This window comes from Cydia amplana, chromosome 10 (genome assembly GCF_948474715.1).
Source record: "Cydia amplana chromosome 10, ilCydAmpl1.1, whole genome shotgun sequence".
NCBI lineage: Eukaryota > Metazoa > Arthropoda > Insecta > Lepidoptera > Tortricidae > Cydia > Cydia amplana.
In genome coordinates this window covers 17153639-17177892 of record NC_086078.1, presented here as the reverse complement: position 1 = coordinate 17177892, position 24254 = coordinate 17153639, and the positions used below count along the sequence as shown (strand labels likewise).

General features: G+C 40.9%; 1 protein-coding gene across 2 annotated transcripts in view; it reads right to left on the bottom strand.

Moving 5' to 3' along the window:
* Positions 1-24254, bottom strand: part of LOC134651312 (uncharacterized) — a 371060-nt gene that overhangs the window by 159694 nt on the left and 187112 nt on the right. The window contains exon 4 of one of the 2 annotated variants that reach the window (XM_063506370.1): positions 11703-11731. The exons of the other annotated variant lie outside the window; for it this stretch is intronic. The gene's annotated coding sequence lies outside the window, so the exon portion shown is untranslated. The remainder of the gene's footprint in view (positions 1-11702; positions 11732-24254) is intronic. 2 annotated transcript variants of the gene reach the window in all.

Here is a 24254-nt window from a genome sequence, read left to right as displayed (position 1 = left end):
GTTTACTTCTGCGGACAATGCAATAAAAGTTAACGACTCTGGTACATATAACTATATCACGGTTTTCGTCTCAAGTACTAACATTTTTTATAACTGCAGCGACAAAATTAGCTTATAGAAACTATTAATTTTCCAATACATAATATCTACAGGAAACACGAGAATGCGATAAGCATAGGTACTATACAATTGTATACCTATCCCGTTTATATATCACACTTGGCTGGCCATTCCCAGTTTCTCTTTGTAGTACTGTATACTAGGGCCATTAGTCGTACGACTTCGACGATCAATATACGGTAATAACCTGTTATACCGGTTTCACACACATCATCATTCAAAATAACTAATTAATTTACTACAGCAAACAATCCAGCCCATTTTGGTATTATCTTGACAGGATTCACGCCAATGTTGCCAATAATGGCAATAACTCTCTTGAACTAATAATTCTAATAAAACTAAACAAGGTCGTAAGTGCTATAAAATTGATAGTAAATTTACGCTCTTCTGAACAAGGTTAGTCAAATATTGGGGATTCTGGGATTATTTGAAGTAGGTACTTTAATTTATAGCAATGTACATAATTACTGGTGACGGGAAGCCAGTTAGGTGTCGGTAAGGAAATTTGATTATATTTACTGTCAGTCGTTTAATGTGATAAGGATAAACTTGAAAGGGGTAACTAAAGTGATTAAATAATAAATATGACGGAGGCACGGGCGACGGCGACGGGCGTAGTACCTCAATGTATTACTTCACAGCTAAATTAGTATGCTACCAGTACATGAAATAAGCATTCAGACTTGTTAACCATACTAGCGCCTACTATATTCCAGTACTAAATGATAAAAAGAACTAATTGCTATTCGAATGCAAACGGATTTGTTGTGAAATAAAAGAGCACATGAAACGTTCAAAGCTTTATTTAAGTCAAGCTAGGCCGGCTCCAACCCTACACCTCTGACCTGAGAAGATTTAGCCCAATATGGGACCGGCAACAAACTCAGCGGGACACATCTTTTCAAAACAACACATTCTTTCTTTATTTCACAAAAGTAAGCTTCTAATGACACATAAGAAATCAAAATAACACTTGGAATAAAACACTTAGCTAAATGGATAAAGAACGTTGGATTCTATAAGCTTTCAGAATAATCCTTCAGGTATAAGCCTTCAGGAACGTGGCGAGTTAGGCACTAGGTATGGCTAACGTCCGATCTCTAGCGCGGTCCGATCAAGTCTGCCGGCGGAGCCTCATCGCTCCCGCCTCGAAGTCAAGCTGGCAAACCTGCTCGATCGGTCTACCAACATAACGACAAAACTGCCACCTTGTACCAACTTCACCCAAGTTAAACAACTTGACGTTCCAAAGCCTTCTGCCTGTCATCATAGTTCAACAATATGCCAATAGACGGCGTTACTATCTACGTTATGAATTTCGTTACAACTTCAGTGATACGTAGCCAAACATTGCTAATCAATTGTATACAGGCGTCTAAAACTATGAACTGTAACGCCGCAATACGTCCCTCTGGAGTCACGCCCCGACACGGCCATCCTGCGGTTCACACGTCCCCGTGTGAGCGAGCCGTATCTGAAAAGGAAAATAAATTTGCAACAGTAATTGCTATAAAGCTCGGCCAACCTGACCATGTGAATAATAATAAATTATTGTCTAGTAATAAGTATTGTCTTTATTTTATGACAAATGTACAAAAAGTATTCGCATGAAGATAACTGACAACAGATAGTTCATTAACCTTACACATGATACACAATTTCAAGTCTATTTCCTCTCAAACTCTTTGCTTAACTGACCGATATTCCTGGACAATCCTCCAGGGTGACCGAACCTCATGGACAACCCCGGAAGACGACCGACATTACTGGACAATCCTGGGGTAACCGACAGCCACCTTGTCTTAACCAGGTAACTCCGATGATAACCCCAGGACGACCGACTTTCCTGGACAATCCTCAAGAACGACCGAAATCCATGGACAGTTCCCGAGGATGACCGATATTCCTGGTCAATTCTCAAGGGCGACCGAAATCCATGGACAGCCCCTAAGAAAGACCAACACACATGAACAATCCTCAAGGACGACCGAACCTCCTGGTCAGCCCCTGAGGACAACAACAACTACAGAAACTCGCTCAAGAGTTCTTAAACAGAAGTAAAACATCTCAAAATAATCCCAACGAAATGGGAACTGCTCACCAGATTAATAAAGTATGATGCACGCGTCCAAGTTAAAGGTGTTGAAAGGTGCACCCCCACTACCACCAGGTGAAGACCAAGCCAAGCACGAAGATTGATGTTTAGCGAAGGTAGAGAGAGGGCAATAGAGAGTGCTCTCTCCAGGCGGGTGTTATGCCTGGGGACCGAAGTCCACTGAGAGATAGTCAGAAGGAGTATATATAGTAATTGACATTTGAAACTCCGTAAGTGCGATGTAGGTTTCTCATAGAAATAGAATGCGACAATTACAAGTCTCTGAGGTTTCTACCTCACTAACGCCATCTGTTAGAGTCATGTGGCAAAGTCGTCGACAGTGACAGCTGGAGGAGACGCCACATCAGCCCCCCTTTGAGCGGAGGGGTCAGCGACGACGTATGAAACGTGCAGCGAAACCAGGTGCGCTCGAGCCAGTGTGGCGAGCGAAGATGCTCAGAGCCACAGGCGAGCGGAGCTGCTCAGAGCCAGTGTGACGAGCGCAGTTTGCTCAGAGCCAGAGCGGCGAGCGGAGAGAGAGAGAGAGAGAGAGAGAGAGAGAAGCTGAGGTAACCAGGCATGCATATTTACAAGATATTTTACAGGATATATTACATATGTACAGGACTGTACAGAGGCATGCTAGGTGGCACTCAAGGAGAGGAATTGGTTTTTGCTGCGAGGCGGCGTCATCAGGATCTTGAGGTCTTCATTGTCAGTCCAATGTCGGTAGGTCACCAGTTTAGCGAAGGTAGAGAGAGGGCAATAGAGAGTACTCTCTCCAGGCGGGTGTTATGCCTGGGGACCGAAGTCCACTGAGAGATAGTCAGAAGGAGTATATATAGTAATTGACATTTGAAACTCCGTAAGTGCGATGTAGGTTTCTCATAGAAATAGAATGCGACAATTACAAGTCTCTGAGGTTTCTACCTCACTAACGCCATCTGTTAGAGTCATGTGGCAAAGTCGTCGACAGTGACAGCTGGAGGAGACGCCACAGATGCTTTCCGCCTTGCAGTTGCCGTTCGTTGCTGCAGCAGATGGCGAGATGCACGATGTGGTTTATCGTAGCTGGCTGATACTGAAATCATCATTTGCACGGTATCAGTTCCCTTGTGTACCTAAGTAGGTTAAACTTCAAGGATTGCGAGTGTGCTCTAGAAGCGGAAACTAAAACATGGATACAGGACTTTTAATTCTTTTATCTCAGATTAAAATTCAAACTTCAATGAGTGTGTTTTATTTTATTCCACGAACAAACACGTGCTCCAATAACTTGTAAAACGGCTTTAAAAAAACGAATATGATAAGCGACAGCTAATTAGTTACGTTCGACTGTTATGTTTAGCAATTACACTCAAAAAATAAAAAAAATAACAACACTAATAAACAATTGGAACGAAACCTGTCCTTTATATTTCCCAATCTCCAGCACAGCAGATACCGCACAGCTGCTTCTGTGTTACAGGCGTGATGGCGTCTGTAAATTGTCTCGGGTCAGGCTGCAGCACACTGTAACATTAATTTTCATATGCGTAGCTCATGTTTTCAAAGTATACACGGTTCGTGATCTATCACGGCATTACGGGTAATAATTTGTCGCAATTTATTGATTACTAAACGATAAAAAGGATGTCATAATCTTAGGAACATCTTTTATCGGTGCAATTGTATTTTCATGATAAAAATTTTTTTTGAGGGTAGATGCACAAGTGAGCGATGAAATAATATTACGTCGCGACAGCCAATATTTGATTTTAATTAACAATATGGATTTCACATCAAAATAACTTATGATCACTTAGATTTAAATGGATTTAAAAAAATTAATTGTATTTTCATGAAGAATCTATTATTGAGGGTAGATTCACAAGTGACCGATGAAATAATATCACGTCGTGATAGCTAATACTTGGTTTTAATTAACAGTATGGATTTCAAATCAAAATAACTCAAGATCGCTTCGATTTAAATGGATTACAAAAATTAATTATAAAGAAACGTGGCGATACCAGAGATGACGTCACGTCACGACCACTCTGTTCCACAGCCCCAATCATAATTCACAATAATTCACACCAAATAACATAATTAATTGCACTCACATCTAAATGAAGGTTAGACACGTGAGCTTATTACCACGTGTCCAGATTAAGGCATGTGGGTCACCGAATACAAACCGGAAATACACCTGCGCTCCCAAGCAATAAATGAGGATCGGAATATTATATGAACAAAGACGTGTTCCAAAAATTAATAAAACTTTAAAAAAAAAAACTAATACGAAAAGCGACAGTTAATTAGTGACGCTCGACTGTTGTTTAGAAAAAAAAAATCACTAAATAAGTGGAACGAAACCTGCCCTTTTATTTCCAATGCTCCAGCACCGCAGATACTGCACAGCTGCCTCTGTGTTACAGGCCTGATGGCGTCTCGCGATGTCTCTGCTCAGGTTGCAGGCTGCAGCACACGGAAATACACCATGTTCCCACGTGGCTGTGCAAGCAATACACGAGTATCCCAACTTCTGATGACGGAGGCACGGGCGACGGCGACGGGCGTAGTACCTCAATGTATTACTTCACAGCTAAATTAGTATGCTACCAGTACATGAAATAAGCATTCAGACTTGTTAACCATACTAGCGCCTACTATATTCCAGTACTAAATGATAAAAAGAACTAATTGCTATTCGAATGCAAACGGATTTGTTGTGAAATAAAAGAGCACATGAAACGTTCAAAGCTTTATTTAAGTCAAGCTAGGCCGGCTCCAACCCTACACCTCTGACCTGAGAAGATTTAGCCCAATATGGGACCGGCAACAAACTCAGCGGGACACATCTTTTCAAAACAACACATTCTTTCTTTATTTCACAAAAGTAAGCTTCTAATGACACATAAGAAATCAAAATAACACTTGGAATAAAACACTTAGCTAAATGGATAAAGAACGTTGGATTCTATAAGCTTTCAGAATAATCCTTCAGGTATAAGCCTTCAGGAACGTGGCGAGTTAGGCACTAGGTATGGCTAACGTCCGATCTCTAGCGCGGTCCGATCAAGTCTGCCGGCGGAGCCTCATCGCTCCCGCCTCGAAGTCAAGCTGGCAAACCTGCTCGACCGGTCTACCAACATAACGACAAAACTGCCACCTTGTACCAACTTCACCCAAGTTAAACAACTTGACGTTCCAAAGCCTTCTGCCTGTCATCATAGTTCAACAATATGCCAATAGACGGCGTTACTATCTACGTTATGAATTTCGTTACAACTTCAGTGATACGTAGCCAAACATTGCTAATCGATTGTATACAGGCGTCTAAAACTATGAACTGTAACGCCGCAATACGTCCCTCTGGAGTCACGCCCCGACAAATATTTTGATAAGTCTCAAAATTAACGTAAAAGAGAATGAGGATAATGGTCAAATATAAAATAAAGTTTGATAAAGGTTTAAGACTTGACTCTTCTTGATTTATTTTCGTATGGCATCGCATATTTATACAAGAAGAAAATAACATATTACACCTTGCTGATTTTGATATAAAAACTGTTTTAAACATAAATCGATGGAACAAAATAATTAATTATCATCAAATTTATATCCGGTGTTATCCCCCCTACCCGGGCTAGAAACCTCATGTCCGTAGACTTTTATAAATTTGTGTTCTGTGTTTTGTACAATAAAGAGTTTATACATACATACATACTTTTCATAACTCGAGTTTAATATTTTCATATCGCCCGTTGGCAGCGTACGCTACGTCTTAAGGTGACAGTCCATTTCCAACCGCAGCTGCACTACTGTTCATTTTACTATGGAAATTGACAGTAACAGCGACGCGTTCAGTACCAGTAGCGCAGCTGCGGTCAGAAATGGAATGTTACCCTTACGTAGGCGAACAACGCGCGAACGCCGCGCGGCCGCCGCGCCGCGTCGCGTCTAAATCGCTCACGTACGAGTAGGACATACCTATACGTATCAACGGTTTGTTTCATCCTCGCCGCGCCGCGCCGCGCCGCGTTCGCGCGTTGTCCGCCTACGTAAGCCGTAGCGTTACACACAATAGCTGGATATGTGTGTAACTCAGCCAACACACAATGATTTTCCTTCATATTTGCGGCAAAAATGTCCTGTACGGATATGATGGTCGTTCTTGTCTACGTGACAGCGTGATAAAACGGTGTCCGTCACTTTCTTTCCCACGGTGTTAAACAGTGACAGTTATTTTATCACGTGGATAAAGATGGATAAAGCTATCCATAATAGGCTGGCTGAAGATTACACATCAGATCAAAACTTTGAAACCAAAAACGAAGAATCGTACCAAAACCCAGGTGATCCTTATAAAGCCGATCCTGTCCTCCTAATTAGAAAACCATACACGTTCCCTTTCAAATTTGTTAATTCCGAACCCTGATTGGAATCGTGCCGGGCCGACCAACGTAGGCAAAAATCGAAACTATCCCTTCATCCTTATGGAATTTGGTCATCAACTCCAAAAAGCTGTATGCTAGTAGGAGATTTACGCGCAGATACGCCTTTTTAGTGGGGAGTGGTGTTATTTTAAAGCAGCCTTCACACTTTTTAAGGGAGTAGTGGAGGGAAGTGGTGTTATTTTTTTTATAGCAGCCTTCATACTTTTTAGTGGGGAGTGGTGTTATATTAAAGCAGCCTTCACACTTTTTAGTGGGGAGTGGTGTTATTTTAAAGCAGCCTTCACACTTTTTAATAGGGAGTGGTGTTAGTTTAAAGCAGCCTTAGATCACGACAAGCCGCTACGGCGATCAAACACAACTAACACAACCAACAAACACAAACTTCCTGCTTCGCACAGCTTAACTGTGGAATGAACTGCCGCCCTCCCTGGATATTGACATTACGGAACATATTATTTTTACACAATTTGTTGTATTTTAACCATAGCTACTTTTTCCCGACCGTTCATTTTTTTCGATTTTTCAATTATTATAAAGCTTTGGAAAATTTGTATCAAATCTGTTTTTCGCTCCTAACTCTTATAATTAATTGAAAAATCGAAACAATCAAATATGTATAGCTATGATTATAATACATCAATTGTGCATAAATGTTTTCAATAATGTTAATATCCAGAGAGGAAAATGTGGAATACTTACGTTTGTATGAAAAACCGGTTTCACCCGGTAGTCCCCTTTCGTCTTAAGAAAAGAGCGTACTCCCATCTGACCGGCAAAAATGTATGTAGTCCTTCTGGTTTTGCAGATTCGTCTACTCGTTTGCCTCCTATCATTAAAAAAATATCGTTTATTCAAATTTATACGCCAATTTCTCAAAATACTTTGTCAGGTTTCATTTCAAACTGTGTTTCTGCAAAACCTTCAGGCCCCTGGGAAACAAGCCAAACCCTAGGTTGCCTTTGATCAGCAAATTGCACGTCAGCCCGTTAGCTAATGTGCTTTGCTTGTTTCCAGTACAGTCGGCAACGATATCGGGAGCCCGATTCACAGGCCAATAGGGAATATTACGCGAAACCCTGCGTAGGGGGCGCCACTCCCACAATCCGTCACAATCTGAGGGTCTCGCAAACGAGAGAGTCGAAATTTTGATATCTATAGACCTGGCCCTCTATCACCCTTGCAAATTCGAGCGATAAAGAGGTGAGGATAGTTAGCTGACTTTCGATTTTCGGGTTTCCTGGTAGGCCCTTTGTAAACAAACCGCCTTGATGTATCAATATATTTTATTGTCTGTGAAAACTTGTCAAAAACAGTTTAAGGCACATGTATAAGTTACTCTATAGTTTACGAAGGGCGCTAGTGCTGCACTCTGGCGGCAGAACATTGCAGTAATACCCCCTATTCGAACGTATTACACTGACATCAGTATGATATCTGAATACAGACACTTTACTTACAAAACCAATGCGATGTTGCAAATAGGTACCTTCAAAATGGTATAATTTTCCTTCATACGGGAATAATTCACATTTTACGCTATTACTTTACCATATTGCGAAGTAACTTTTAACCAGCAATAAATATACATGAGAGTTTACGTAACGGTATGTAGGAGAATAAAGAATAAATCCTTCCAAATTGAAAACCAGGGGTGCATAATAGTACAGTCAATGACAGAAGTTTGCATACATTCTTGAACATACATTTTTTGAAAAGAAAATTTTGAATACCCTTAGTATTAACGGCTGCTATATATTTATACATAAATCACATAATTATAAAACGTCCTTTAGTTGGATAAGGGTGTAAATGACGGATATATTTAAAGGTGCCGTTCGAGTTTTTGAATCGAGACTACACCAGCATTACTGGTGCAGGAATGTGGCTCGACTGGACCACCGACGGCATTGCTGCCATGCTGCCCCAAATGTTTTACATTTTTGACGTTTGCGACAGAAATACAGTTAGCAGTAATGTCACGCTGCAATTACATTGCAGCAGTAATTTTGGTAATATTCTGAATTCGAAAAGAAACAGCCTTTAGGACAGGGTGCCTAGCCAAGGTGACAATCGCTTACGCTACAACAACGAAACGCTTTGTCTCTCTATCACTTTGACAGACACAGTGACAGTTTCGTTCGCTACGAAGCGCTAACTATTGCCATGTTGGCTACGCACCCAGAAAACAAAAGTTATGTCATACAAAAAAACCGCATCGAAATCGGTCCATCCGTTTGAGAGCTACGATGCCGCAGACGGACAGATATACATTGGCGTCAAACTAATAACACCCCTCTTTTGGCGTCGAGGGTTAAAAAGAGCACAATTAAACTGAAAATTTTCAAATAATTTTAGGTTTATTTGAAATTTTTCGGTTGAATTGTGCCACATCAAAACGTCAATGCAAAGCATTAAGTGCCTTTTATTGTGAACATTTCCTGGGCATAGAAAGGCTGAAAACGAATTGAAAGAACCTTAATACGTTTAGCCATTAGGGACCTTTTCCTTGGAAGAAAAGGTCATAAGTGACAGTCATTTTGTATTGAATTCCGTCCTTCCATGGAAGGGTTGGGTGGGTTCTACCAAGGTTCTACCTAATAGCTTATTGTCACAGGAAATGGCGTGTTTTAAGGTTATATGGCGCCTTAAAAATGGCTGCTATTTAGGTACAACCAAGGTCACTGACATAGGTAACATTTAAATGGCAGAGGGCAGGGCTAGAACCGATGAGATTTGTCAATTTTTCAGATAAAAGATAACTCTCAATTTATATACATACAAAAAAATCTTAATGTTATTGTCTTCGTGGAAAATTACAATAACGCCTATAAAAACGGCTGAGTCTTTATTCGGAGGCTCGAGTCTTTGATTTGCACTTAAAAAGACTCGACTCGGGGCTTAAAAGACTCGGAAGTTATTTCAGCGCTGAGCCTCGTAAAATCTAGTCGAGTTCTTCAAATGTAGACTCAAAAGACTCCTGCCGGCCTAGCCAAGCTGGCAATCGCTATCGCTTCGACAACGAAACGCTTTGTGTCTCGCTATCACTCTTCCATATTAGTGTGACAGTGACAGTTGCGTTTCGATCGCTACGGAGCGTAAGCGATTGGCACGTTGGCTACGCGGCCTGTTCCTGCCAACACTACCTAAACCCCTATGTTAATAACTCATCTCCATAACACGGCATTGGACGGGATCCAAGCGTGCCGCGGTCAACCCGGCTTTTCGCTTCACCATACTATACACCGTGAGTCCGAATAACCCGACAAATTTTTGGCCGCATTAAGATACTTAAATGTCATGCAAAGTGTTGTGAAATATGTATGGTCTTGTTAAAGAGAGAAAGAGATAATGAAAAATTCTTGTGAAAATTTGTAATATAATCTTAGTGAAAAACGCCTTTTTGCGATGCTGCCACTATTTAACTTGGTTTATACATACCGTCGAGTTTCGTAACTTCGCCTGGATTTTGACACTTTTCCCAAAAAATCTCTCAAATTTGAAAGCATTTTAATCCGTTAAGACGAAAAAATGTTTTTTAGTACTCCCAACTATCAGTATACACCACTAAAACTTAGAATTTCATTGATTAAATTGGTAATAAATGGCCCCAAAGTTTGGCGATATTTGGGTATTTTTCCCAATATTCGCCTATGGCATGCCTTGCCGCTAATACCTACTTTTCTGTGACTTACAAATATTAAGTCGTATCTCCTTGGAATGTGCCAATATAATATGAACCTTAACTACACCAGACTAGGCATATTTTTAAAAAACGGGGTAGTAGGCGAAGTTTGGTAATAGTCTGAAGTTGTTTTCATACATTTTCTATAATGAAGCTAGGGCTGCGAAAAATTAACCAACATGACAAATAAAGGGGAGTAATGGTTTATAAGTTAAAAAAATAATTATTTTTAACAAAATTGTATAATTGTTGCAAAATTGTTGTAATTATCGTAATTGACATCAAATCAACCTTATTAACACAAAGTGAGACATAAAAATACCTATTTGGTACCTACTCGGTAAGAGTAGAAATAAACATTTTCATATAGCGTAAACTAAAATAACCAAACATAAGAAAATATTTAAATTTGGAAACAAGTAATGTCCACCAATAAATGTGGTAAAAAAAATTGTCAACCCTAGGGGTAGGCGAAATTTGGCAACAAGATGGACGCAAAGTACCCTCACCAATGTTTTATCCAATCGTGACTTCTAAACGTAAGCTAGCCATTAAATAATAGTTTCATATGAAAAAGAAATAGTTATAGGATATAACCATGTAAAAAGTTTATCATTACCGTTTAAAACTGAAGTTAAAACACTGGTTCAAAAAAACGTGTCGTCGGTGTCACGAAAACACCTCGCTAAAGGTCAACTGTGTGAAGTTAGCCGCAGATTGTTCGAAGAATGTTGACACCCGTAAAAAATACTTTGTATTTAGCAGTTTTACGTAAGGCTTACATTAGAAACATTTTGTTAACTTATGTCAAACTAGGCGAAAATAGGTAGTGCAGGCGAAGATACGTAACTCTACGGTACCTACTGACTGACAGACATTGAAGTTTAAAAAAAAACTCGCAAATGTTATCTGTACCTACCTAAATAAAAAAACTTTACTTATTTGTTGTAGGTGTAGATTTAAGACCATATTATTATAGGCTAGATGACAATTTTTTTTTCAATGGTATCAGTCAATCCGGTTTGTTTTGAGGACCGAATTTCTAAATAAGAAAAATCAGAAACGCGAAGAACAACGCACAAAACGCCCCTTGCTAAACGATACGTAATCGTGACCTCACATACCATAAAGGATTAATTTTCATACCAGAATCGCTGAGGGTGGACAATGGTAATGGTAATGCCAGGATCGCACGTACCGAGTAGAGTGGCGAGACAGTAAAACGAAGTATGGAATTTTTACTCGGCCGAGTAACAATTTCATACTTCGTTTTACTGTCTCGCTACTCTACTCGGTACACCGTGCGATCCTGGCATAAGTGGTAGTACTAACGGCAGGAGGAGTGGTCAGTAATACTTACCGAATTCAACAGGAGCTTCCGGAGTTATTCTGAAACAAACAAAAAATAATTTTGAATAGGAATCAGAATCAGAATGCTTTATTTGTAAAACATAGGTATACATGGGTCTTAGGTTACATTTGAGCGCTATGTTTTGCCGGTTGGCATACAAATGTCAAAGAGAACTAAAATATAATTTAGTCTTGCAAATGTTACCTTTATAAAATAAATTAGGGAAAATCAGGTATGTATAGCTACCTATATATAACTAGACTACATGTATTAGCCGCCGCAATACAAATCGAAGTTGCTCTCATTTAAAACGATTTTCTAAAATAACAATGGAACTTGATATGAACATTCAAGTAACTACACTAAAGTAAGGTACATAAAGGTACATTTTTTTATTCGGTAGACTAAAATGACATTTCATAGTATGGAATGACATTTTATGTTCATACTATGAACTGTCATTTCAGTCTACCGAATAAAAAAATAGACTTTTAGTACCTATGTATGTCTGGTACTAATTTACATTGCTAGAAAATTTAAAACTAAGAAATTAGAGTCGGACAATTTTTTTCATACAAAACCTAGCACCAGACATATAATAATAATATAGCCTTTTATTTCTACATAAAATTTTACATTTCATTGTTTTATATAATATGGTATTCGGATATTGCATGTTTGTTTTATGTGGATCCCTTATGGGTGAAGGCCTCCTCCATATCCTTCCAGCGTTTCCTGTCCCTTCCTAGTAGCATCCAATTTCCCCCTGCTATTTTCCGTAAGTCGTCAGACCAACGTGTTTTTGGCTTGCCCCTTTTCCTTTTGCTTGCTGGGCCTTTCCACTGGGTGGTTTTTAGAGTCCATCTGTCGTCTGTGACGCGTGAAATGTGACCTGCCCATTGCCATTTCATTCTTATAATAGGTACTTAATGGGTAATAGGTAGAATGAGATAGCAATATCACTTGCTCCCTCTAACGCATAAGTGCGTCCCATGGAGTGGCCGGCGCTGGCCCATCGTGTAGAGGAGCCATAATACTTCAGACACCCTTCCTTTTCAAACAGCCGTCCTAATGGCGTCATAATTCGTTGAAGAAAAACGCCAAACCCAGCAATTAGCTGTGTACACTCATTAGGATGTTTGAAGGTTCAGGAAAGGTCTGATAAAGAGTCCTTTTAGCGCGGCACATTCATTATTGGCCTACACTCTTATGTTTATGTGAACATACGAAATACAATTTTGGACGGGAACGCTGAGTTCGCAGAAAAGTAACGTCACGTTAAGTACAGTCGCCATCAGATATATCGGAGCGGCTAAGGCGCTCACAAATATCTAAACACGCCTCTACTGTCAGGGCGTTAGAGCGCGTGTTCAGATATTGTGAACACCTTGGCCGCTCCGATATATCTGATGGCGACTGTACCAACAGATTTTATCACCAATAGCTTCCCGGGCCATAAAGTTGTTAAGGAATATGTATAATGAATGAAGCCTCGTGAATGTCAGCTGCAATACGATAGTGTGTTGAGGCACGGCAAGCAAAACTCGGCGGAAAAAATAAAAGTTTTAGTTATTTCTTTCCGAATGAAAATTTATCTGATGATAGCAGTTAAGAGGTATGTTATTGTTAATAAATAAAAGCTGTGTAAGTACACTCTTTAGGCTTATGTAAAGGTATAGGAAAAGTCTCATAAAGAATCCTCTCAGTGCGGTAGGTACAGTAACTGTTAGGCTACACTCCAACGCTTATGTGAATATATAATAATTTCTGCTTTTTATTGCCCACCACTGAGCCCAGTCCTGCGCTGATCTTTTCCAGAAATGATCCACTAATATCTTCCAAATACAGTTTGTCTTATTTCAAACATAGACAGAGATAATCATACTATATTTGACTTACACTAACTTAGTACTTGCACCCAAAAGGAAAGGATGAGTATAGTTTTCCTGGTTCTTACTGACTGACAAATTGGTTTGTCCAACTATATCATGCCAGATATCAGGTTCTTTCTTTCGAAAGTGGCCTTTGTCCCGTTAACATTTAAGGACTCCATGACAAAAAAATCGCAGCGTTTTTCCGCACCCGTATGTCACCAGGACTAATATGTCGCGGAATCGTCGTGCGACTTGATTTATTCGCTCCCTCTGATTAATCTTGCAGCAGTATTAAGCCCCGTTTTTGTAATCTCCATCTGTTTTCGCATCACGGCCGTTAAATTTTAAATGAAACGAAGACGGATGGTGTAGCTGGTTAATTAGGTACGATTTGTTGCACGTGTGGAAATAATGGTTAAGCAATTGTAGCCATTATTCTTCTGTGATTTAGGTTTCTTTTGAAAGCAGGTGGTTTGAAAGATAACTTTGGAATACTTCTTACTTATATGCCAGTGAGATGCATTGAAAGTAAGATACGCACACGCTAGGGAATATAGTATAGAATAGGTTTTACATATAGTAAATATATTTATAAGCAGTGTATGTAACTGTACATAATTAGGCATTAAAACACTCGTGTGATGATATTATTAAACTCACTTTGTTCATTTCATAAACCCTGACTCGAGTTTTAATGGCTTTCATTATGTAGCAGTCACATAAACTAATCATATGAACTCGACTATACTGCCGCAATGCACGTTGGCGTAACACCAAGAATCATAAAGGAGGCTAAAACATTGAATTTTTCAAAGCAGTTTCATAATTCTGCGCGTCATCGCGTCATGTGCAAGCTCGACGGAAACAAAATGGCGTCGTGACATAAAGGTTGTTGAGCACTTATTCACCTAGCATCATGAATTCATGACACGCCGTTAACCAAATGCAAGATTATACCTAACAGCATCGGTAAGGCTGTAATAAGTACCTACTACTAGTAGCAGTAGTAGACTGTAAGTTCTACTCGCAACACATATTTACATTTTTCATTAACATGGTTGAAGACTAAGTGTAAGGCCTTTTTTTTTTTTTTTTTTTTTTTTTGACGGAGTGGGAATGCATTTACGCACGGTGTGTGGGACTCGCCGCTCCTTGTCCCTCTCTTGGCGAGAGGGGGGGAGAAATTGGCCCTACCCACTAAACCCACTCCGGCGTTTCATCCTCTTTGCCGTTCGTGAGGGCACACTGGGATCGATATCATACCACCACGGCGCCCTCCGGCAGCCCCGGCTTATCGCTAGGGCACCCTCACAATGCAGGGGGGGGGGATCAGAAACGCTTGATCCCCACCCCTACGACGTGTGTGGGGCCGTGCAATGCAGGTTCGGTACCCGCCGGCCCCACTAGGGCTCGAGGCGAGCATATGCCCTTCGCCTTCGACCCTGCCGCCTGCGTCGAAGAGGAAGCGCGTCAGCAGCCGCTTCTCGCTCCCTTTCCGCCTCCTCCTTCTGCGACATAACCTCTTCGCAGAAGGAGGCCACCCCTTCCCATTTCCTCTCGCTACCCAGCATCGCCGCTATTATGCTGTGTAGCGAGAGGTCCGCCACCCCCGTCGCTGCCCTGAGGGAAGCTCTTTCCACGGCCCAGCGATTACACTCCTCCAGAGTGTGCTGAGCCGTGTCATCCGCCGCGCCACATTCGTGGCACTGAGGCCCCGGCTCCCTCTGTATTTTGTGCAGGTAGTGTCCAAAACAGCCGTGTCCGGACACCACCTGCGTCACCCTATATGTCAGGGCCCCCTTGCCCCGATCCACCCACTCGTCCATTATCGGGAGAATAGCCCCTATGGTTCGGGTTCCATAGTGGCTATCCTCCAAGGCCTCCCTCCATCTCTCTCGCAGGCGCTCCGCGGCTCCCCGCATCACCCTCTCGGCCTCCTCCGCGTCTGGGAGCTCCCCACGCCCCCTGGCTTCCGCCCTCAGCCGGTACCTGTCCGCCAGCACCCCTGCGTCCAGCTCCCAAGGCGGGGTGCCGGCAAGGAGGCATGCTGCTGCGTGAGAGGTGGTGCGGTAGGCCCTCACCATCCTCTGGGCCAGCACCCTCTGTGGCCGACGGAGCAATGCCCTCGCGCGTCCCGTCAGTCGTCCAGCCCAAATTGGCGCTCCGTAGAGCGCCATGCTCCGGACGATCCCCGCATATAGCCGCCTACATGGGGCATTCGGCCCCCCCAGATTAGGCAGTAGGCGGCCCAGAGCCGAGGCAGCACCAACGAGACGAGGAGCCAGTCTCGCAAAGTGCTCCTCGAAGGACCATCTTCTGTCCAGGACAAGGCCCAAGTACTTAATGTGGGCCTTGACCTGGACAGCTTCGCCCCCCACCCTCACTGCAGTGCCCGCCGGCAGCTGCCCCCACGCCCTCATTCGCCCGAGGACCATGGCCTCGGTCTTCGGCAGTGCGACCCTAAGCCCCAGGAGTCCTATGCGGTGCACCGTGAGCTCGGTCGCTACCGCTGCCCTTCTGAGCACCTCTTCCAGCTGCTTTCCCCGTACGGCCACCAGTGTGTCGTCCGCATAACATACGGTGACCATGCGTGGAAGCTGCGACCCCCGGATCACCCAGTCGTAACCGAGGTTCCACAGGAGGGGACCCAGGACAGACCCCTGTGGGACCCCACACACCATGGCCCTCGCGCCCCGGACACCTCTCTGCTCATAGAGCACTACCCGCCCCGTCTAAGTGTAAGGCCTGAGTGGAGTGAGTGGACGCTCGTAGCGGAGCGTTCGGCGGGGCGTGCAGCGTGGCGTCGGGGTCAGGAGTAATTTGAGCAGCATGCACTAAGGCCGCTCCTATACGTTTGCATTTGTTTAACACGCACGCCGCACGCCCTGCCCCGCTGCACGCCCAACTTGAACGTCCACTCAGGCCTTGCACTTATTAATATATCGTCCTATAACCTTAAAGGAATAAGTTCGCCTTTGTACTGCCTATCCTGTGCCATAAATTTGTATTTTGTACAATAAAGAGTTTATACATACACATACATACATAACCATTCGGAAACTTCCCTATTTTTGTGTAAGGACGAAATTTTCCATCTTCAAAATGGAAATTTTCTTTGTTACTTGTGAAATTTCCTTGAACTTTTCCAACTTTTATAAACTTACCGCAACTTATACATTTGTATAATATAATTATGTTCAGATATTTTAGAGCGCCTTGGCCGCCAACAGTGAGTTCCTATTATTCTCAAGTAAACATAAAGGTGCTATTCAGTTTACGCTCTGATGTGGGCCTTAATCTTTTCAAGCCTAATTTGACATACGTCTGTTTGGCACGGTGGCTCACAGTATCACGCTAATGGCATTAAGGCCTTTGTGGGACAGGGTAAAGGCTTGTTACACCCAAATGAGGGTGAAGACTGGGACTAATTTATTAAACAGGCTTACGTAATGTTAATATGTGACGTTATCTATGAAAAGGGACCTTATTGTCGATGGCGCTTACGTCATTATTAACGATGCTCCGAATACAATGCCGCGCGACGCTGTGCGGCGTAAGCGCCATCGACAATAAGGTCCCGTTTCATAGATAATGCCCCATATAGTTCGTCAAGCAAATCTTGTCAGTAGAAAAAGGCGGGTTTGAAAAATCTAGGGTTAGTAACACTACGTTTCAATTGTTCGGAAATCGCGTGTCATTTACCTATATCTTATTTCTGACTGTGACAAACTGGCTGCACCGGGAAACGGGCGATGCCACTGTAATTTTTAAAGGTACCTACCGTACCGAAAGGGTAAAACGGGACCCTATTACTAAGACTCCTCTGTCCGTCTGTCCATCTGTCTGTCCGTCTGTCTGTCACCAGTCTGTATCTCATGAACCGTGATAGACAGTTGAACTTTTCACAGATGATGTGATTCTGTTGCCGCTATAACAACAAACACTAGAGTCCGACTCGCACTTGTACGGGTTTCATGATATGCTGAGATACTAATGTTTCCGCACTACTCGCACTAGTGTAACGTTGCAGCAGTAATGTTGCTGCAGTCGCAATCTGAATCATTACACTATCAATAGCAGGGATGTTGCCAATATTCGCATCCGCAACCGCATCCGCGGAACATCCGCATCTGCATCCGCATCCGCGTAAAATCGATGCGGAGCTCATGCGGATGCGGATGTCGACCAATTCGGTAACAGGAACGTCTTAGCGGCGGCGTAAGGCTAGGTAATTTCGTCATTATATAATAATGAAATCGTCTAGATCCCGAAAAGTCGACCAAGTTACTGTTTATTAAATAAAACGCACCTATATTCTTGCTCAAATACTAAACGTTTCGTTTTTTTTAATAAAAAATATTAATAAAAGCGGTCAAGTGCGAGTCGGACTCGCCTTCATGGGCATGGGTTCCGTATTTAGGCGATTTAAGACGTATAAAAAAAAAACTACTTACTAGATCTCGTTCAAACCAATTTTCGGTGGAAGTTTACATGGTAATGTACATCATATATTTTTTTTAGTTTTATCATTCTCTTATTTTAGAAGTTACAGGGGGGGGGACACACATTTTACCACTTTGGAAGTGTCTCTCGCGCAAACTATTCAGTTTAGAAAAAAATTATATTAGAAACCTCAATATCATTTTTGAAGACCTATCCATAGATACCCCACACGTATGGGTTTGATGAAAAAATAATTTTTGAGTTTCAGTTCGAAGTATGGGGAACCCCAAAAATTTATTGTTTTTTTTCTATTTTTGTGTGAAAATCTTAATGCGGTTCACAGAATACATCTACTTACCAAGTTTCAACAGTATAGTTCTTATAGTTTCGGAGAAAAGTGGCTGTGACATACGGACGGACAGACAGACGGACAGACGGACAGACAGACAGACATGACGAATCTATAAGGGTTCCGTTTTTTGCCATTTGGCTACGGAACCCTAAAAATGAAATATTTGACGTTTTTTAAGTACTTACCAAATCTTGACATCCGCATCCGCATCCGCGAATGTGTGGCTTTAAATATCCCCATCCGCAACATCCCTGATCAATAGTAATGTTAATGTCGGACGCTAGAGGTTAATTATAGAACATTTTTAAATGGGACCGTCAACAAAGTATTTGTAAGCAGGTCTCACAGCGGAGCTGTAAGAGCTAATTAAGTCTTTGAACACAACTCCTAACTCCCGAGTTTCAATCTAGTCTAGTCTAGTCTCGAGTTAGGGATGACTAAGAGGCTAGATAACCAATTAACCCTTTCACCGTCCATTATAACTTTGCGAGTAGATGTCAATTTTAGAATGTGACTAAATTTATGTAGGACATCAGTACCCCTAGTGTAAATTTTATTCGAATTTTGAGTTTCCAAAACGTCCCGCTTAGCGCGCTGTTCAAAATTCCATACAAAAATAGACATAGGTAACGCTAACGCGAACGCTCGTCACAATATCAAATGGAATTTACACTATAGGGCTTCGATTCTGTACTGCTTCATCACACAGACAAGACATCCTCTAGACTGAGCATAGTAACGCCACCTCTGCCACTTATACGGTAGTTTTACTCCATCTTCGAGTCAATCCCGTGCCGTGATTGGTCCGTGTCTTTGAACTGACCAATCACGGCACGGGACTCGCTCACCTCGTCCCCCGCACCCTCGTATTTTTGGCAGCATCGGTTTCATGAAATAATTGCTCTAAACTCCGTCTAGAGGATTCCTAGTCTATGCTTCGTCATCATAACGAATTTAATTTGACGTTGAAAGAACAAAATAAACTTATTACTGTGTCGATTTCGATTAAATAATGACGTAAGACAGTGCCTTCATGTAATTTTTGAATGTTATAATCGTATTTACTTAACTCAATTATTCGATGTAATTAAATAATATGTTAAAACAAATTTTAATTTAACAAGCAGAAACGTCTGCGAACGATGCTATTAAGCTTAGAATAAATCTCTTCAGGGACTCTCTCTGGTTTTCTTCTTTTCTTTAGAGGCCTTGGTAGCTCAGATGGCAGAGCGCTGGAGTATCGATCTAGAGGCCGTGAGTTGAAGTCTCATCCAAGACAGTAATTTTTCCACTTGCAAATTTATTCTAAGCTAATACCTTGTATATAATTATAATATATCTCTATATAATATATCTTGTTTGTAAATAAAGTTTAAACTACTTCTAAACTTAATTAATGTCAAAACAAGTTGTAGGTAAGTACTAGATAAGAAAAGAAAGGTCTTATTTGAGCTACATTAGGACCGGCTCAAAGAGGCACTCTAAAACAGCCCACTCCACTACTTTCACCTAACTTATCTTCTTATCATTGACCGTCTCATTTGTCAAAGTCACCCAGACTTTATCACAAAGCCTTTTTCGCTACTTTCGGCTCTCAATTCAGTAAATTCAAATTAAAATCGGCTTCTTTCAGGTATTTTTAGGCTTCGGCGGACCGTCAATTGAGATTGAGGCTCGATTTAATAAATAATGCCAAGAGCTATCGAAATTGCAGGGTTAGCGTATCGTAGTCATCTATCTCTATCACTCTTCCACACTAGTGCGACAGTGACAGTTGCGTTTCGTGCACTATCGTCATACAGCCTGTATTTATCATTCAACACCGACTAGAGTCTGTGCGGACAGAGAAGAGTCGTGGAATGTATTGGGCCCCATACATTCCACGACTCTTCTCTTTGCGCACAGACTATATAAGGTAAGTTTTATTTGTCGCCGCACTATTTAAACGTCAGCCAGAACACATAACTGCTATACAGGATGTAGAAATAAAAAATAGGGCATCAATCTGTATGGATGATTGACCGACTTTGACCACTAGCCACAAAGAAAAAAAATATTGCGTCAAAAAAAAATTCTACTTTTTCCTAATCAAAACACGATACTGAATAGGTATGCCCTTAACCTTAAACGGATGCCACAACTTTTGTTACATTGTATACCTACAATATTAACAGAAAACATAAAAAGGCAGGAATATTGCAAGATATCTAGTACTTTAGGTACCTAATTACCTTATAATACCTACTTTATCACTCGGAGTAGGCACCGTCTGGTCGCAATCCATCAGATCGCGTGACTGATCCAACCTATTATCTCTGTCTGGTGTACTTTACCTAACCAGGCGGCCTAGCCAAGGTGACGATCGTTATCGCTTCGCCATCGAATCGCTTTGTGTCTCTATATCTCTCTCCCATATTAGTGCGACAGTGACAGTTGCGTTTCGATCGCTACGGAGCGTAAGCGATTGGCACGTTGGCTACGCGGTCTGATCACATACATTTCTTACAAAAGAAAACAGTTTTAATAAGCAGGTAATTGTTGTGTGACTGTTTTAGCTTGCGAGGATTATACGAGTATATTATACGGGTATAATTCATTCCTGAGCCCGTACCATGAGTCATTGATAGTGTCAAAACTGACATAAACGCTTTCGAGAACGTAATTTACTTTCTATAGGTACAACTCGCTTGCACTAATATGCGAGTACGAGCGAGATGCATAGAAAGTATATTACGTTCTCGATGACGTTTACCTATGTCAATGCCAAACTGGTGGTAATGGTACTGAAAAAAAAACTCCAAGATCAAGTTTAGGTGTTCGACAACACTAAAATAGAGATGAAAGATGTTTTTTACACCGAAAAACACTTTGTATTTATTTTTCTAAGTAAACTTATGTGATCGTGCCTGTTGAACTTAGGTAAATAAAACGAACGCCCCATAGTCAATTAGTCAGTCAACAATCTGTATACATATAAGAACGAATATAGATACCAACCCTCTTTTTAAAATTGAAATCGGTAAAAAAAATAGTATGTGGATAAAGGCAGCGTTACTTGCATCAATATAAAAACTTAAATATAACAAAAAGTTACACAAAATAGGTTCTTACTTATTAGAATGTAGTTATTGTGTTGGTGACCGATATAGATATTGGCCACTATTACTTATTGGCCACTCCTAACAATAAGGCTTCAATTGACTTGTTTCTTTCTGATTTGTTAGGAGTGGCCAATAAGTAACTAAGTAAGATCCTATATGTATATGTAAAACATATTTTGTAATAAACTTAATAGGTACCTATTACTATGAAATGCTATCTGAGTATAATTATCTGAGTATATTATTCAGTATTTGTGGCGCTTGAGAATAACATATAAATCTTAATCTACAAAAGTATAACTTTTAATCTAGCAAAAAGGCACTGTAATATCCCTTAACTTCCCTAATACGCGGAACGATTGTCAAACGCAGTGACGTCACGGATGACGTCACAGTTCCGGGTCCCATCGCCATTTCCGGTTGATTTGCCGTTCCGGACGTGCGGGCTCGATAAACAAAACGGAAAACAAATTGGCACAATTTTACATACCTACGTATTGAATTGAACAACAGATAAGTTTGTGAGTTCAGTCAAACGTTACTTATTTATTTTTGAATTCCGGCTGAATCCTTTTTCATCTTCGGAAATCATTCAAAGGTTTGTTTTAAAGAACATCTGTTTACTCTGAGTTACTGAAACTTAGGGTGACTGTTATAAGTATACTTAGGTCTACATTATAAGAAATTCTAGCTGTTAAAAATATGAGATTGGTGCTCGCAGTAGAATTTTTGGGGACCTGGTCAGCCGACATGAATTACGCGGTGGAAAGACCGTCAGCCGGTCACAACAGAGCGGCAGCTGACGTCCACGAGTGTTCATTACACATCGTCCTTAATTACTTTTCAGCGTACCAGGAAATGCTCTATGCTCTGAGGCTGATAGTTCACAGAATTCATTATATTAAGTTACCGTGCCCGTTCCCTAGGAAACCTGTATGTATATAGCCCTTAGACTAACTTTAGCAATATGATTTCCCAACTATTGGCTTATGATTTTAGATCACATGCACACGTGAGACTTACTCAAGCAGCTTTACAGTATATTCTCATTTATTAAACTGGCAGTGCTCTTGATAAACCAGTATAACGTGAACTCTCGATCCGTAACAACTATGCTTAATCAAAGAGCGCTCTTTAGTTGGTTATATATCAAGCGAATTCGCTTTTAGGAGGAATGGCATCCCAGTTATTGGCGATAGACTTTAGCTCGATATTCACACAGAAGCTGCAGTTAAGCTATCATTCGATTATATACCGTTTGAACGCTCACATAGAGTTTACTATTAAACAAATTTCACTGTCGAACAGGAAGCATTCCTAAATGCAAGTGAGTCCAAAGCTCAAAACCACTTTAGCTATAACCGCGCGATCTCTAGTAATCATAAAGTACACTACGTACCTACTTATACTGGTTTGGCTCAGCGTTCGACTCGTTTGCCCTTTATAAGCAATTAGAAGAACACTTTAGTTACAAGCAAATACCTGTCAAACTATTAACGACCGTTTCACGCACACATAGAGTTCCAAATTGAACGAACATCGGTCCGTTGATTAATTCATCAGTGGATTCGTGTCCGGCCGATCGCTCGTAGTCATTAATAATTGCTACGTCGACCCTAGTCTTGTAAGTTGAACTATCGAGTCAGTTAGTGGCACTGAAAATTTTGTTCAAGAGCTTATAGCTAAAATAGGAGATTAGACTGATAAGACAAATTAGTTATTTTTGTTGAATGTTAGTATGAAGTTTAATATAAAGGACCTAACGTAATATGCCATCATGTTTCAGTAATCAAACTTGTGTCTTAGGGTTGGTATTTCACCTGTCCAATGTTTGATCAAATGTGCATTGCGTCTTACTCTTTCATTATGCAAAACCTATATATTTAAAACATTAAAACATATTTCATTTTACCTACATAATGTTTAAGAATCATAAGACAATGTAGAAATAAGTAGAAGTGTTTATTTCTCGTGAAATACATAATCCTATTTAAAAATCGATCTTCTTTTGTATGAGTTGTTTTATTTAATTAACAATATTGGAACATTATAAACGCCAAACTAGGTAAAGATAAACCCAACCAAACGCTAGGCGATATGAATTTTAAAGGAGAAACGCTTACTAATCCACAAGACATTACGAACGCTTTTAATAAACAATTTCTAAATATGGAGAAAAATGAATCCAATAAACCGGATACCGTTGGAAAAGACAACATCAAGTTCAATACTTCTACCATCTACTTAAAACCAACAGATCAATTTGAAATAACAAAGGTCATAAAATCGTTACGTAACTCGAAATCATGTGGTTATGACGAGCTTATAACGTCTGTAATCAAAGAAAATGCGGAGGTGTTGGCTTTACCACTCAGTCACCTCATTAATCTTTCAATTATGCAGGGTACGTTTCCCGATAAATTAAAGATTAGTATAATTAAACCGGTCTTTAAAAAAGGTGATAAGCGTGTTTCAGATAACTACAGACCTATTGCATTAATTCCCATAATATCTAAAGTATTTGAGCGGGTGATGTATTCTCGAATGTTAAATTTCTTTGATAGGTTTGATGTCCTGTCTGATCGTCAAATTGGCTTTAGAAAGAACAGGTCTACAACGTCGGCTATACTTGAGTTGCTAGAAGATATTGCTGAGAGCAGAGAGAAGAGGTTGCCCGTGACAGCAATATTCATGGACATGTCAAAAGCGTTTGACTATGTCCAGCACAATATTCTATTAGACAAATTGCATAAATATGGCATACGTGGGATCTGTGCGGACTGGATAGAAT